Source organism: Peromyscus maniculatus, chromosome 2, assembly GCF_049852395.1.
Source record: "Peromyscus maniculatus bairdii isolate BWxNUB_F1_BW_parent chromosome 2, HU_Pman_BW_mat_3.1, whole genome shotgun sequence".
NCBI classification, from domain to species: Eukaryota; Metazoa; Chordata; class Mammalia; order Rodentia; family Cricetidae; genus Peromyscus; species Peromyscus maniculatus.
The window spans coordinates 21984993-21998571 of record NC_134853.1 but is presented as its reverse complement, the minus strand read 5'-3'; the positions used below and the strand labels follow the sequence as shown (position 1 = coordinate 21998571).

Here is a 13579-nt window from a genome sequence, read left to right as displayed (position 1 = left end):
GGGTTTCTCTGTGTAGCTTTGTGCCTTTCCTGGATCTTGCTCTGTAGACCAGGCTGGCCTTGAACTCACAAAGATCTGCCTGCCTCTGCCTCCCGAGTTCTGGGATTAAAGGCGTGTGCCACCATCGCCCAGCTGCATTGTGATTTGTATTGTGAAACATTTGAGATAGTTACTAAAGTGTGATATATGTGTGGCAAGTCCATTTAGTGAAATTTATTTTGTTTTTGTTATATTTCTTCTGTGGGGTTTGTTCATCTTCTTTGGTGCTTTTACTTAGTAACAGGTATTTTTTTTTATCATAATGGATAGAATGGGATCCCTATCATCTAAGCGGTCCACTGTTTATTATCAGGCAGTGGGATCCAAAAACCCAGATCATGTACCTTAAACAGCCTTAATGCAGAGGAAAAGGGCTTGGTCCTGTCTCAACTGAATGTCCAAGGCTTTGCTGACTCCCCATGGGAAGACTTACATTTTTGGAGGAGGAGATGAGGGAGGGTTGGGAGAAAGGCTGAGAGGGAGCAGGAGGAGGAGGAGATCTGTGGTTGGTATGCAAAATGAATAAAAATGTCTTAATAAAGAAAAAAATAAAATAAATACCAGGCAGGGAGTGATCATACTTTTCAAGTACAGGTGTCTGTGAAAGTGTAGTGGGTTGTTCCTGCTTTTGTTTTTCATATTTTCACAAATTTGCTTGAGATTTTGTTGATTGTTATTCAGCCTGGCTTGGATGTCAGTAATTACTGAGGGCTACATTTAACTCATGAGCCTCCTTTTCCAAGGGTAAATGATGTACTCCCAAAGTGTACAATTTTCTCTGTATGATATAACAATGTTAATGTTACAATGCTTAGTAGAAGAGACTATAAGAAGCATTAAATACCATTCTGGAGAGATGGCTCAGTGGTTAAGAGCACCTACTGCTCTTCCAGAGGTCCTGAGTTCAATTCCCAGCAACCACATGGTGGCTCACAACCCCTTATAATGAGATCTGGTGCCCTCTTCTGGCCGGCAGGGACACATGGAGGAAAAATAAATAAATAAATAAATAAATGAATGAATGAATAAATGAATGAATAAATAGAAAAAAAGAAACATTAAATACCTTGTGTATGTACAAAGCAATATGTTTTTTATCTTATAGGTGTGTAATAACGTGGGATAATCAGCAGTCAACTGTGTATCTAATACCACATATTGTGATATGGTGATATATATACATATATCTATGTATTTATATGTGTATATATATGTATATATGTAAAATTAAACATTCCATGCTTATTCCTGTCCCTATTAGTTAACCATTGGGCATTTCATCTTTAAGGACTGCCTTTGCCTTCTAAGGGGATTCTCAAGAGATACCAGATAATATAATGGCAATAAGATTTATTTTATAACAAATGTTTATGGTATGTGTGTAATGTGATTATGGCTTTGTAGGCCAAGGCAGATTTGTGGAGACCAGAAGACAACTTTGTTGTATCTACTTCATATGATGATCAAGGTCAGGTTTCCAACTTTGCACACCACCCTTCCCACTGAGCCATCTCACTGATATTCAGATAAGATTAGTAGGAATATTACATGAATAAACTGTTGTCTTTTCAGATTGTAAATGTATTTTCATACAAGTATAGAGAAACACAGGACAATTTGGATGATAAATCCTCTTTGCATATGAAAATATGTATACTATGATTCATTTTTCTAAATTTGTTTATGCTGAAGACTAAATATTTGTTTATAACACTTTCTCAGAAGCTCAACTGAATGCCAGACAATTGCCTCAGCCAGTAAAGGTGGCTGCAGCTAAGCCTGATGACCTGAGTTCTATCTCTAAATGACCCATGTTTCTTCTACAAGTTTTTCTTTTATTTCTGCATGGGTTGTGGCATCTACACACTCCTATATCAGCACATACATAGGTAACATTTAAAACAAAATAAATGCACAGCGGCTACTTGCAGCCATGTGACTCCCTTGTTTTCATCATTGGAGCTCACATAGGGAAAGCACATAAGAGACACCTCTAAGCTGGTTTATGCACACATACACAGTTCAAACATTTTTAAATGAATGAAATTAACAAAGCAAAGAAAAAAACCCAATTATTGAGAACGTTTTCATTTTAAAATTTTCCAGTTCAAATTATAGAATTTCAAGCAGTATTGATGTTCATTAAAAGTATGGTTATCCCTTTTTAAATCTTATTTTATCCTTTCTTTCTCTGAGTCAAAGATAGGTCATTTAAAAATATATCTCAATTGGACTTAGAGGTACATGCCTATAATCTCAGCACTTGAGAGACAGTGTCAGGCCAATCTCTGTGAGTTTGAGGCCAGTTTGGTCCCCTGCAGGGCGTTTACCACCAACCCCACAGCTGCCCAGTGTCTTCTTGAGTGTGAGCAGCAGGAAATATTAGATAGAAGGATTTAGATTGTGGAGATGAACAGATAGAAAACAAAGGAGAGCCTCGAGAGGGCCTGGAACCTACTCTAGTGGGCCCTGACTGTTTCTGCCCCAGAGTATTTATAGAGACGCCATGGGGTGGAGCAAAAGACCACCCCTCAGCACAGCCAAGTGCAGACCATCTCCAGCACCTGCACTCAGGCCCGTGGTTCTAATCATCCTCTATGCGGACCTGCTGGGTAAATCCACAAGGAACCTGAAAATGGGCTCCCACACGTCCCCCTTTCTTAATATATACAAAATAACTCATTATTAATAGCTTACAGCAGTCTCCATAGTTGTTATACCCCCCAGTATGGGAGTAGGGAATGATAAAGATGGCATTTCTTCTTTGAATTAGGTCCAAAGTAACCTCAGCAGTCTTAGCTGCCTTAAGCCCTTTCTAAACCAAAAACTTAATGCAATCGCAATCTTAAAGAATCCCTTAATTTCATCATTACCATTAACAGGTTAACATAAACATTGCTATACATAGTCACAATTCTCCCAATCTTACAACTCAAAGCAAACTCTTTACAGAACCATTTGAATTAACATAAATGTTGCTATTTATAGTTAACAATTTTCTCAGTCTTACAACTTTAACTCAATAGAATCATTTGAATTTCTTGCTAACAGAACATAGGAAAAGCTTCTGATGTATTCACATCAAACTTAAATATTTCCTTAACTCCACAAAACCAGGGTGCATTAATATCAATAGGTTAAACATAATTTCTGCAAACATACATTCAACCTTAAATCACTCATAACTCCCCCTTTATAATTTCTTTATAATTTTTTAAAACAATCTCAAACCTAGTTAGAAGAAAACCCAAATTCATACAATTCCTACAAACCCTTATTGAAAAGCAATATTTTCAATCTAACCATTAACACTTTGAAAACTTTTAACAAATCACCCAAAAGCAATTTCTTAATAAAACTCTTTACATTTTAAAAGTAGTCTCTTAGTATACCCCATTTTCATTTCTTACTAACAAAACATGACAGTCCACTCAAACAACAAGAAAATATTTTTTAAATTAAATAGACTAATGTGGGGCGTTTACCCACCACCCCCACAGCTTCCCAGAGTTTTCTTGAGTGCGATCAGCAGGAAATATTAGATAGAAGAATTTATAGCGGAGAATCTTGTGGAGATAAACAGATAGAAAATAAAGGATAGCCTCGAGAGGGCCTGGAACCTATTCCAATGGGGCCCGGACTGTCTCTGGCCCAGGGTTTTTATAGAGATGCCAAGGGGTGGAGCAAAAGACCTCCTCTCCCAGCACAGTCAAGTGCAGACCATCTCAGACACCTGCACTCAGGCCCGTGGTCCTGATCATCCTCTATTCGGACCTGCTGGGCAAAGCTACAAGGAACCCAAGAATGGGCTCCCACAGACTAAGGGATATTATTTCTCCCCTTTTAAGTAATTTTTTTAAAATAAAATCTCAAGCCTAGTTAGAAAACCCAAAGTTTTCCATTTAAACAGTTCCATTTGTAAAACAAAACCAATTCCATAAGTAATTCCATTTTTACATAAACAGTTCCACAAAACAATTGCATTTTAACACAGAACAATTCATGAATCACCATCATATATGCATACACAAAATTGCATCTTGACTCTAGGTAGAAGCAATACATTTCTTCATTTAAACAGTTCCATTTTTAGCACAGATAACTCTAGAAAAGTTCCCAGGTCATTACTATAAGTAAATTCAATATTATCCCATTGCAGTGAATTCACTATTGTTTATTTCATTTAAGTCCCCAAATTCAAAGAATAAATTCTGGTATGAGCCTTCCAAATTTCAAGAAATCCATAACAAAACTTTTTGTAGTTTTATCTCATTTTCTTAAGTTCAAAAAAAGTAAATTCTGATATTAGACTTCAACTTCCAAATATGAAGAGATGTTTTATAACCATAACTTTTTGCGGTTAACAATTTTAGCAAACAAGTGTCTCTGCAGCGTTGTTTCTCAAGCCAGAGATTTTTTTAGGTACAGTTGTATTCTTTTTTTTTTTTTTGGTTTTTCGAGACAGGGTTTCTCTGCGTAGTTTTGCGCCTTTCCTGGAGCTCACTTGGTAGCCCAGGCTGGCCTCGAACTCACAGCGATCCGCCTGGCTCTGCCTCCCGAGTGCTGGGATTAAAGGCGTGCGCCACCACCGCCCGGCTAGGTACAGTTGTATTCTAAACCACATTGTTTTTTGATGTTTTCTCAGGTTTTTCTGTGTTGCATTGATTTTTCATGGATCTCAGCTGCGGATGCCTTGTTGTGCCGGTTCTGGAGTCCACTATTCTCCAGAAACTGCTTAGCAGCTTCTGGAGCTTTTGAAACCATTCAGACTGCCTACTTTGCAGTCTACTAGGACACTACCTTCTGTGTCTCAGGTTCTTTCACCATATGCATTAAACATAGATTCACAATCAACATTTACACATTTTCATAAACTCACATGTAATATGTGCTTAAGCATAAACTCACACTCAACATTTATACATTTTTACAAACTCACATATAGCACATTAGCATCTACTTATTTATACTCCTCAAGGAAACTATAAAACTACTTTGGCAAATATATTTCTTATTTACTTTTTATATTTATCTTTTACAACTAGCATCTTATTTATTTCTTATATTCTTATTTAAACTTACATTTACAACTAGCATCTTTACTTCTTACAAACTTATTTCTACATGTCTTAGGACTACCTTAGATTTGCAACTAGCATCTTTCACTTATACTTCTTGTAAGTTTATATTCTTACTTCTTATTTTAACTTAGATCTTTATTTCTTAGCATATATCTAACTTAGCAAACACCTAAAGATTCTTTAACGCTTAGAAGAGCGTTAATATTTTCTAACAAGACAGAATAATTTTCTACTTCTTACACTTAATTATCATCACTATCTCTAATAGAAAGATTCTCTGAACTAGACAGAAAGTATGCAAATAATTTCTAAAGTTAAGAGCTTATAATCACCTTTGCCATTCTAAAAGTTCTTGATACATTGAAACAAGAATGTAATTCTTTAATAGCTTTCTCTTAACTCTGGGACTTAGTGACTTCTCTTGGTATGTACTTCAGTTTTGTTTTTTTTTGGGGGGGGGTTATTGTTTTTTGTTTTCTTGTTTGTTTGTTTGATTTTTCAAGACAGGGTTTCTCTGTGTAGCTTTGTGCCTTTCCTGGAACTCGCTTTGGAGACCAGGCTGGCCAGGAACTCACAGAGATCTGTCTGCCTCTGCCTCCCAAGTGCTGGGATTAAAGGCGTGCACCACCACTGCCCAGCTTCAGATGTTTTATAACAACTCTATTAAGAGCCACATCAGTTTACAGCAAACCCAAAAAGGAAAAGACCAAAGAAAAACCTTGTAATGAATATTCTGTTTCTGAATTGCTTAGCTAGTCAGTCATTCCATAACAGTCAGTTTCCCAACAGAAGATAGTTGTCTAAATTGGAGTTAGGTTCCAGACCTACAGCTTTCAACAGGTCTGAAAACATTGCTGAAACTTAGTTACAGTTGTCTCAAAAATCCCCAGAAGTCTGGAAGACTCTTTCTACTCTTACTATCCCCGACTGCAAGACGGAACCTCAATATCGAGAAAATTAATTTAGCTGCTTTTCATAATCAAACTCTAATGCAATTTTCCCCTTCTTAATTTTTAAAGCTGTATTTGCCATGAGTTCTTTAACGATGCTGTTTCTGATAGATTTTTATTAGCCCAATATTCTCACCAAAACTGCTACTATTCAAAGGATTCAAAGGAGTCAAGAACATAGATGTTCTTTCACAAAACATCCTTCATTAGCTTTCTCAGAAGAAAAGCATTTTCTTTTTCTTTCTTTCTTTCTTTCTTTCTTTCTTTCTTTCTTTCTTTCTTTCTTTCTTTCTTTTCTTTTTTTTTTTTTTTTTTTTTGGTTTTGGTTTTTCAAGACAGGGTTTTTCTGTGTAGTTTTGGTGCCTTTCCTGGAGCTTGCTTTGGAGAGCTTGCTTTGGAGACCAGGCTGGCCTTGAACTCACAGAGATCTGCCTGCCTCTGACTCCCAAGTGCTGGGATTAAAGGCATGTGACACCAATGCCCGGCTCTTTTTTTTTTTTAAAGTTTATTTATTTACTTATGTATACAGTGTCCTGCCTGCATGTATACCTGCAGGCCATAAGAGGGCACCAGATCTCATTACAGATGGTTGTGAGCCACCATGTGGTTGCTGGACATTGAACTCAGGACCTTTGGAAGAACAGCCAGTGCTCTTAAGCTCTGAGCCATCTCTCCAGCCCAGAAAAGCATTTTCATGATTTAGTATTTTCACTTCATTAGCTTTAACTCATGATTTAATTATCAGCTGTGATATTTAGCATTGATTTCATATAAGGAAATCACTTTCAGGTGAAACAACTCTTTTGTAAGACAGCTAGATTTTCTCAAGTTTGTTCCCGTCTATAAAGCAGTCATTTCTTTTTGAATGCCTGTTTCCCTGTCTCCCTTATTAGATTTGCAAAGCTGTTTGTTCAAAAGGCAAAGAACTTTAATTTCAGCATAAGTTTCTTCATATCTAGGACATTGTTCAGTGTATAAACTGCTTTCCCTTGTTTTAAGGATTTTAAAGTGGCTTGTTTGCTCTTATAGGTAGATTTTTTTAATCTAATCTGAGTTCTCAAGGGGTAAGATTAAGCTTTCCAGCATTGCTTTGAGAAGAAACTTCATTCTGAGCTAAAAAGTTTTTGGACAGTATTGCCATCTTTAGCTGAAATACTACATTTTCCTGAATTCATTTCTCTTCATCAGTTCACTGTCAAGAACTAGTTTATGGACTCCATTTCCCATAGTTCTTTTTGGGTCTAGGAGTCAACTTCCAGTTCTCTTTTACCAAACTTGCTTACAAATTCTTGCCTGGGAGGTTTGAACCAAGTTTTTTGCTTTTGCAACGGGAGATTTGAACAAGCGTTTTACATTTTCAACTGTTGGACATTGGGAGATTTCTGGTCTCTCCTCAGATGGCTTTCACAGGTGTTTCTCCTTCATCAGACACTGGCTCAGGATCAGAACTGCACCTGTCTCATTAGCGGGCATTGAGGCTGGCATTCCTGATAGCAACTTTCCTCTAGGCTTCTGTTTGCCTTAGCCAGTCAGTGGAAAACAAAGACATTTACAAGAAGAGCTTTCCCCTTCGGAGAGATTTTTTCCCACAGATTTTCTTATTTTGCTTGTTCCTTCCCCCCAGATGCAGAGCTTCAGATATCTCAGACTGCTCTGTTCCTCTGCTAGCTGCCTTTGGAGGTAGGGGCTTTCTTCCCCCCAGTCTGCCTCAAACTTAGCAGCTTTCACAGGTCATGCGTTTTTTCCCTTCTGTTTCTTCAGAGTCTTCCTCTTTGACAGTAACCAGTTTGGTCTCAGTTTATTCCCTCTATCCCAGAAAGATTTTCTGACACTGCAATGGTGGCTTTCCCTACTACTGAAGGTAGGGGCTTTTTGTCCATTTCTGTTTTGGGGGGTCTGTGGAGTTTGTTTTCCCCAGTTTGTGTTCATAGCCCTCAAAGTTAGAAAATTGAAGTTTTTCTGTCTAGTTGCCTTACTTATTTTTTCTACACAATCTTACACTTCTATGTATTTCCTACACTATATTATACTATACCTTATACTTATTTTTTCACAGATAGAAATTGAGAAAGGGATAGAAGATAGAAAATTTTGACAGAAGAGAATTTTGTGATGCAGCATCGGACATCCTTCCAGTCTGTTTTTTCCTTTTCTCTCGAGGATAGATCCCCTGCCCCTCAATTATTTACATACATATATTCCATAACACTGGCATGTGACTTTCCACTGTCAGGGTTGACTCACACTGTCACCAAAAACTCTGTAACAAAACTATTACTTTCCTTTTTCTTTAGTCCCTATTACTTTGTCTTTAGTCTTTGTTCATTTGTCTTTAGTCCCCTGTTTTTTGTCTTTAGTCTCTTTTTTTTTCTTTAGTTCCTGTTCATGGCGCCACTCTGTGGGATGTTTACCCATCAAAACCACAGCTCCCCAGAGTTTTCTTGAATGTGAGCAGCAGGAAATATTAGATAGAAGGATTTATTGCGGAGAATCTTGCGGAGATAAACAGAAAATAAAGGATAGCCTCGAGAGGGCCTGGAACCTATTCCAACGGGCCCTGACTCTCTCTTCCCCAGGGTATTTATAGAGATGCCAAGGGGTGGAGCAAAAGACCTCCTCCCCCAGCACAGCTAACTGCAGACCATCTCTGACACCTGCACTCAGGCCCGTGGTCCTGATCATCCTCTATGTGGACCTGCTGGGTTAAGCCACAAGGAACCTGAAAATAGGCTCCCATAGTCCCCATAGTGAATTCCAGGGCAGCCTTGGCTATGTGGATATATCCTGTCTCAAAAAAAATTGAAATAAAAAGACTGTCTCAAATTACAAAACTTTTCCTAATAATCTGGCTGAACTCAACACAACCTTTTATTATCTTTACTCACATTGAGGGGACTGTGTTAACAATGAAAATTAGAAGCAATATGTATTGTCCATTCAACAGAAATCCACTGAATCCCTTCAAAATGGTCTAGCATGGAGTTTAATTATCTTCAAGTGATAGGAGACAGAAGGAGCAGTGGGACATCTTTATCTTATCAATGATAATGACATGTGTGGGACCTGGAGATTTGGCTCAATAGTACTGCTCCTCTTAGGTACCCAATGTTGGTTTCTAGCACAAACATGAGATTGGTCAGAACTACCTGCATTTCCAAATCCTGGAGATCTGTTTTATTCTGGCCTAGGGCCCCAGATATGCAAATGGTGAAAAGACAGATATGTATATGATTCCATGTTGTAAAAAGGGTTTTCTTCATGTATATGCTATTTTTAAAATATAAATTTAGTTTAGGTGTGTTGGTTTTGCAAGTAAATATACCAACTGCATTCCAGATATCAGTGGAGACTAGAAGAGGGTGTCTGATCCCCTGTGACTGGAAGTACAGACAGTTGTGAGCCATCTTGTGGGCCCTGGGACTCAAAGTCAGGCTGTGTGAATGGCAGCCAGTTTTCTTAGGTGCTGAGCCTTCTATTCAACCCCATGAACATGTTATTAATAGAAGTCAGGTTTGAATGGCTCATCTACGTTCATCTTAACTTTAGTCCTGATGACCCAGAGATAATATAAGATTGATAGCATCAAACACTAACTTAGTCTTGGTGTTTATAGAATTTTCCAGGTCCAAATCTCCACAAACTGGGGGGAAAGTACAAAAAATGATCAGGACAGAAAAAGACAAAAAAAGTCTTTAAAATGTGACTGATCATTTAACCAAAGGATGAGACTGAGTTTATCTACAATGTGGTAAATAGGCAGCAATGGGAGCCCACAGGAACACATATCAGGTGTACCCCTGATGGAATTTATACCTCCTGTATGGAGAGAAAAGGAACTTGCAGGCATGATCTGGCTTGTCCAAATGAGGTCATATTCTCCGTCCCTGTTGCCTGAAAAACCTTCAGTTAAGAGCTTGTTATGCCCAGATTGTGACCCCCCAAAGAGACCACCGAAGACCTTGGATGTCCAGAATGCAACAGCAAGGTTTATTCTTCAGATACAAGTCTAGACAGGGACTCATTCCTACACCCAATACAGTGAGGCAGGGAGGAGTGCCTCTTTCTTGGGGAAGTTAGTTTTTATAGGCAAAACCCATAAAATTTCTTAGAGGGGAGGGGGTTAGTACGGGTCCATCCTTGATTGGTCAAGTTTTTCCTGGGCCTGGACTTGATCTTATTTTATCTTATCTGTTTGCCCTGTCAGGAGTTTTACAACTCATCTCCGGGGTCTGGTCTTGTTATCTCTGGAGAGGGGCATCTCGTGGTTAATTGGTTACCATCAGACATCCTGACTCTGTTCTTTTGTTCCTGGGGCTGGCGCCATCATTTCTGGGGACTTGAAACTGGCCTGGCCTAAATCACAGTCCCCAAAGCCGCCACTGAAGACTTTAGGTACAGAATGCAAAAGTAAGGTATATTCTAAGTTTACAAGTCTCCAGGGAGGCTCTTCCAAACCTCTCACTCACAGCAGGGAGGTTGGAAGGAGCACTCCCCTTTCTTTGTGAGGCTAGTTCTTAAAGGCACAGACCATATAATTTATTTTAACCCGCCTCCCTTTTTAGTCTTTTGGTCGAATATCCTGACTGTTTTCCAAAGTCCCTGTAGCAGATACAGCCACCTGGGGAAAGGGGTCTAAGTTCTTATCTACACTTAGGAATCCTGGTTTAAGCTTCTCTTTGTCTGTAGGGGATAGAGTGGGGGGTTTTACTGAGGTATCACAAGCTCTGAATGGTGGTGACTGTAGATGACATCCAGGTTGTGAGGAGATCATGAAACTTGAACTGAAGTTCCTCCAAGTCTAAGGCAATCAGGCATTTACAAAGAGCTTTTGGGGAGAATTGTTAGGGAGGGAGCTTGGGTATTGCAAGTCCAAGGGTCAAATGCCAAGAGCAGTGCTTGAGGTGTACCTGAGGACAAGCTCAAATGTACTGTACTCTGTACCTACTCAGCTGTGGTGGGTCAGCCTCCTCCAGGTCTTCCAATTTTTTTCTTTTCTTTTTATTAATTTATTTTGGCAATGCATGTATCTGCCAGTGACAGTATCCTGCATCCCCCACTTTGCAGTTCACACTGGGACTTTTATATCTCTCCTTTTCTAATGAAAAGTGGACCCTACAAAATTCTAACTTTCCCTGGGAATTTCATTATGGGAAAAGACTGAGTCCTCCAGATGACAATGTCTCTACTGAAGAAATATTTACTCCTTATCTAACCACCTTGCAGAAGAGACAGAACATGAGGTTGGAGGAGGGTTTTTGAGATGGGAAAAATTTCATTATATAGCTTAGTTATATTACACAGTTGTGCATATCTCTTGTCTTCTATCTCAACCTATAATGACCCCAAGGATGGATTAATTACCTTACATCTTCATCACTGTTCCAAGTTACTCACACTGAAAAAGAAAGTCATGTTTACATTTTTAATTAATTTTCTATTTTATCTATTTTTTATCTAAACTATAGTGCCACTATGACTGTCTGGCTGCCCTGGAACTCATTGTATAGACTAGGCTCTTCTAGAACATCAGAGATATTTGCCCACCTTGCCTCCAGAGTAACTAAATTATAGTTGAGTACATCACAAACAACTAACATATTTTATGAGACAGGCTTTCTTTGTGTAGCCTTGCTGTCCTGGAACTAGCTATATAGACCAGGGTGGCCTTAATTTTACAGAGATCCACTTGCCTCTGCCTCCCAAGTTTTCAATTTAATTAAAGGTGTGTACCACCACCACCACCACCTAGTGTAACTTGGTTCTTTTAATTGGATTAATAAGAGTGAGTGACTGAGCCTGGCTGGTTAGAGTAGTCAGGACTAACTCCAGGAACAGAAGAAGGCTCCCATCAAATGCAGCCCTTCTGCCTAAAATGTCTATGTCTTCCAAATATAAGCAATATTGTTTTTCTTTATCTTTGAGTCCATTAGAATTCATCAAGTGACCAGGGGAGAATACTTTCCTTATTCTACAGGTGGTGAAGTGAAACAGGCTCACAGAGATAAGTGACTTTTGAATGTACTGAAGTTGGAACTTCTTATCTTATCCCATCATTCTACTGACTCACTGATGAAGTTGAAGCCACCTAAGCCAGGCATGGTGGCACAGACTTTTAATCATGGTACTTGGAAAGTGGAGAGAGGAACTGCAGGGTTTGAAAGTCATCCGAGATGAAAAAAGTCAATGGGGTATAGTTGGAGGCCCATGGAACCCAGGGGGATTGTTATTGGAGCAGGACAGTGTTTATAGTCTTTGCTGCAGCTCTAGAACTTTAGGACTATGTCCCCAGCATGTGTTAGCTGAGGTAGTTACCACTCCAAAGTTTCTACTGTTGATAATGTGTCCTGCACAACTGTCTAGGTCATGTCAGACTCATTTTGCTCAATAAAGAGTAGAATTCTCTTGCAAGTGGGTGAATTAGCCTCAAGCAGTAATGAGCTCCCGATTTGTGCATCCAAAATAGCATGTTCCAGCCTGAAACCATAACACACAACAAACAGAAAGGGACTCAGCAGGTGTATTCATATATTTGCACATACTTATTCACACATTGTTAACAAGGAAGACATTGGAAGGGATGGAGAGGACTAGGGGAAATGATCCAATATATTTTAATTGAAATGTATAAAAATAAATTTTAAATAAAAATGTGGCTTGAGAGATAGCAATAAAGGGCACTGGATATTATGGCAGAGGACACAGTTTACAACACCAGAAACCATGGTAGCTAACCATCTCTCATGATTCCATTTCCATAGGATTTGAGTCCCTCTTCTAGCCTCTGCAGGAACTGCACAGACATATACAGACAAATATGACTAAAAATAAAATAAAGATTAAAAAATGGATTTCTATACAGTAATATCACAGCCTTGAGAGAGACAGCAGTCAGAGCTAGTTAAAATGAACTCTTTCTGGTCCTTCATGGAAGCAGCTGTGGGCTTCTTCTGAGCCAGCTTGATCATGGGCAAGAGAAGCCTTATTCTGAGGTTATAGTAGCTAACCTACTACTAGGTCAGAAAGCTGATCATTTAAGAACATTATCCACAGTGTGGATAGGTGACTTTCCCCTTCTCCCCCATTTTTTTTTGTATTTGTGTTCTATGACCTTATTATGTGTGAGAATTGTGGTATTAATACATCTTTCAAAGTTGTCTTTTAGATCATCCATTTTGATCCATTTATCTTTTAAATCACATATTATGACCCATTTATATTTAGTTCATAATTGATGATCTAAAAGGTAGATTTTCTGTGTAAATCTCCATCTACTTTAGTGGCTAGACTTGCATTCTCCTGCCCCTATTTAAATTGTTCAAAGTATAACCTTGGGCCTGAATATAAAATGGCAGCATATGTGGAAAGCAAAATCTGTTCCAGACTGGCTCTTCCTTTATCATCAGCTACCACTGATGCATGCTGTTATTAAAGAGTTTTTTGTTTAATAAAATTTTAAGTATGTGAAATGGTTTCTTCTTGGACAGGTATATTATTTCTAGAACAGCAGTA

At 38.6% G+C, this 13579-nt stretch overlaps 1 protein-coding gene across 1 annotated transcript in view; it reads left to right on the top strand.

The window, feature by feature from the left end:
* Window positions 1-13579, top strand: part of LOC143266765 (uncharacterized) — a 401183-nt gene that overhangs the window by 13697 nt on the left and 373907 nt on the right. The gene's annotated exons all lie outside the window — the stretch shown is intronic.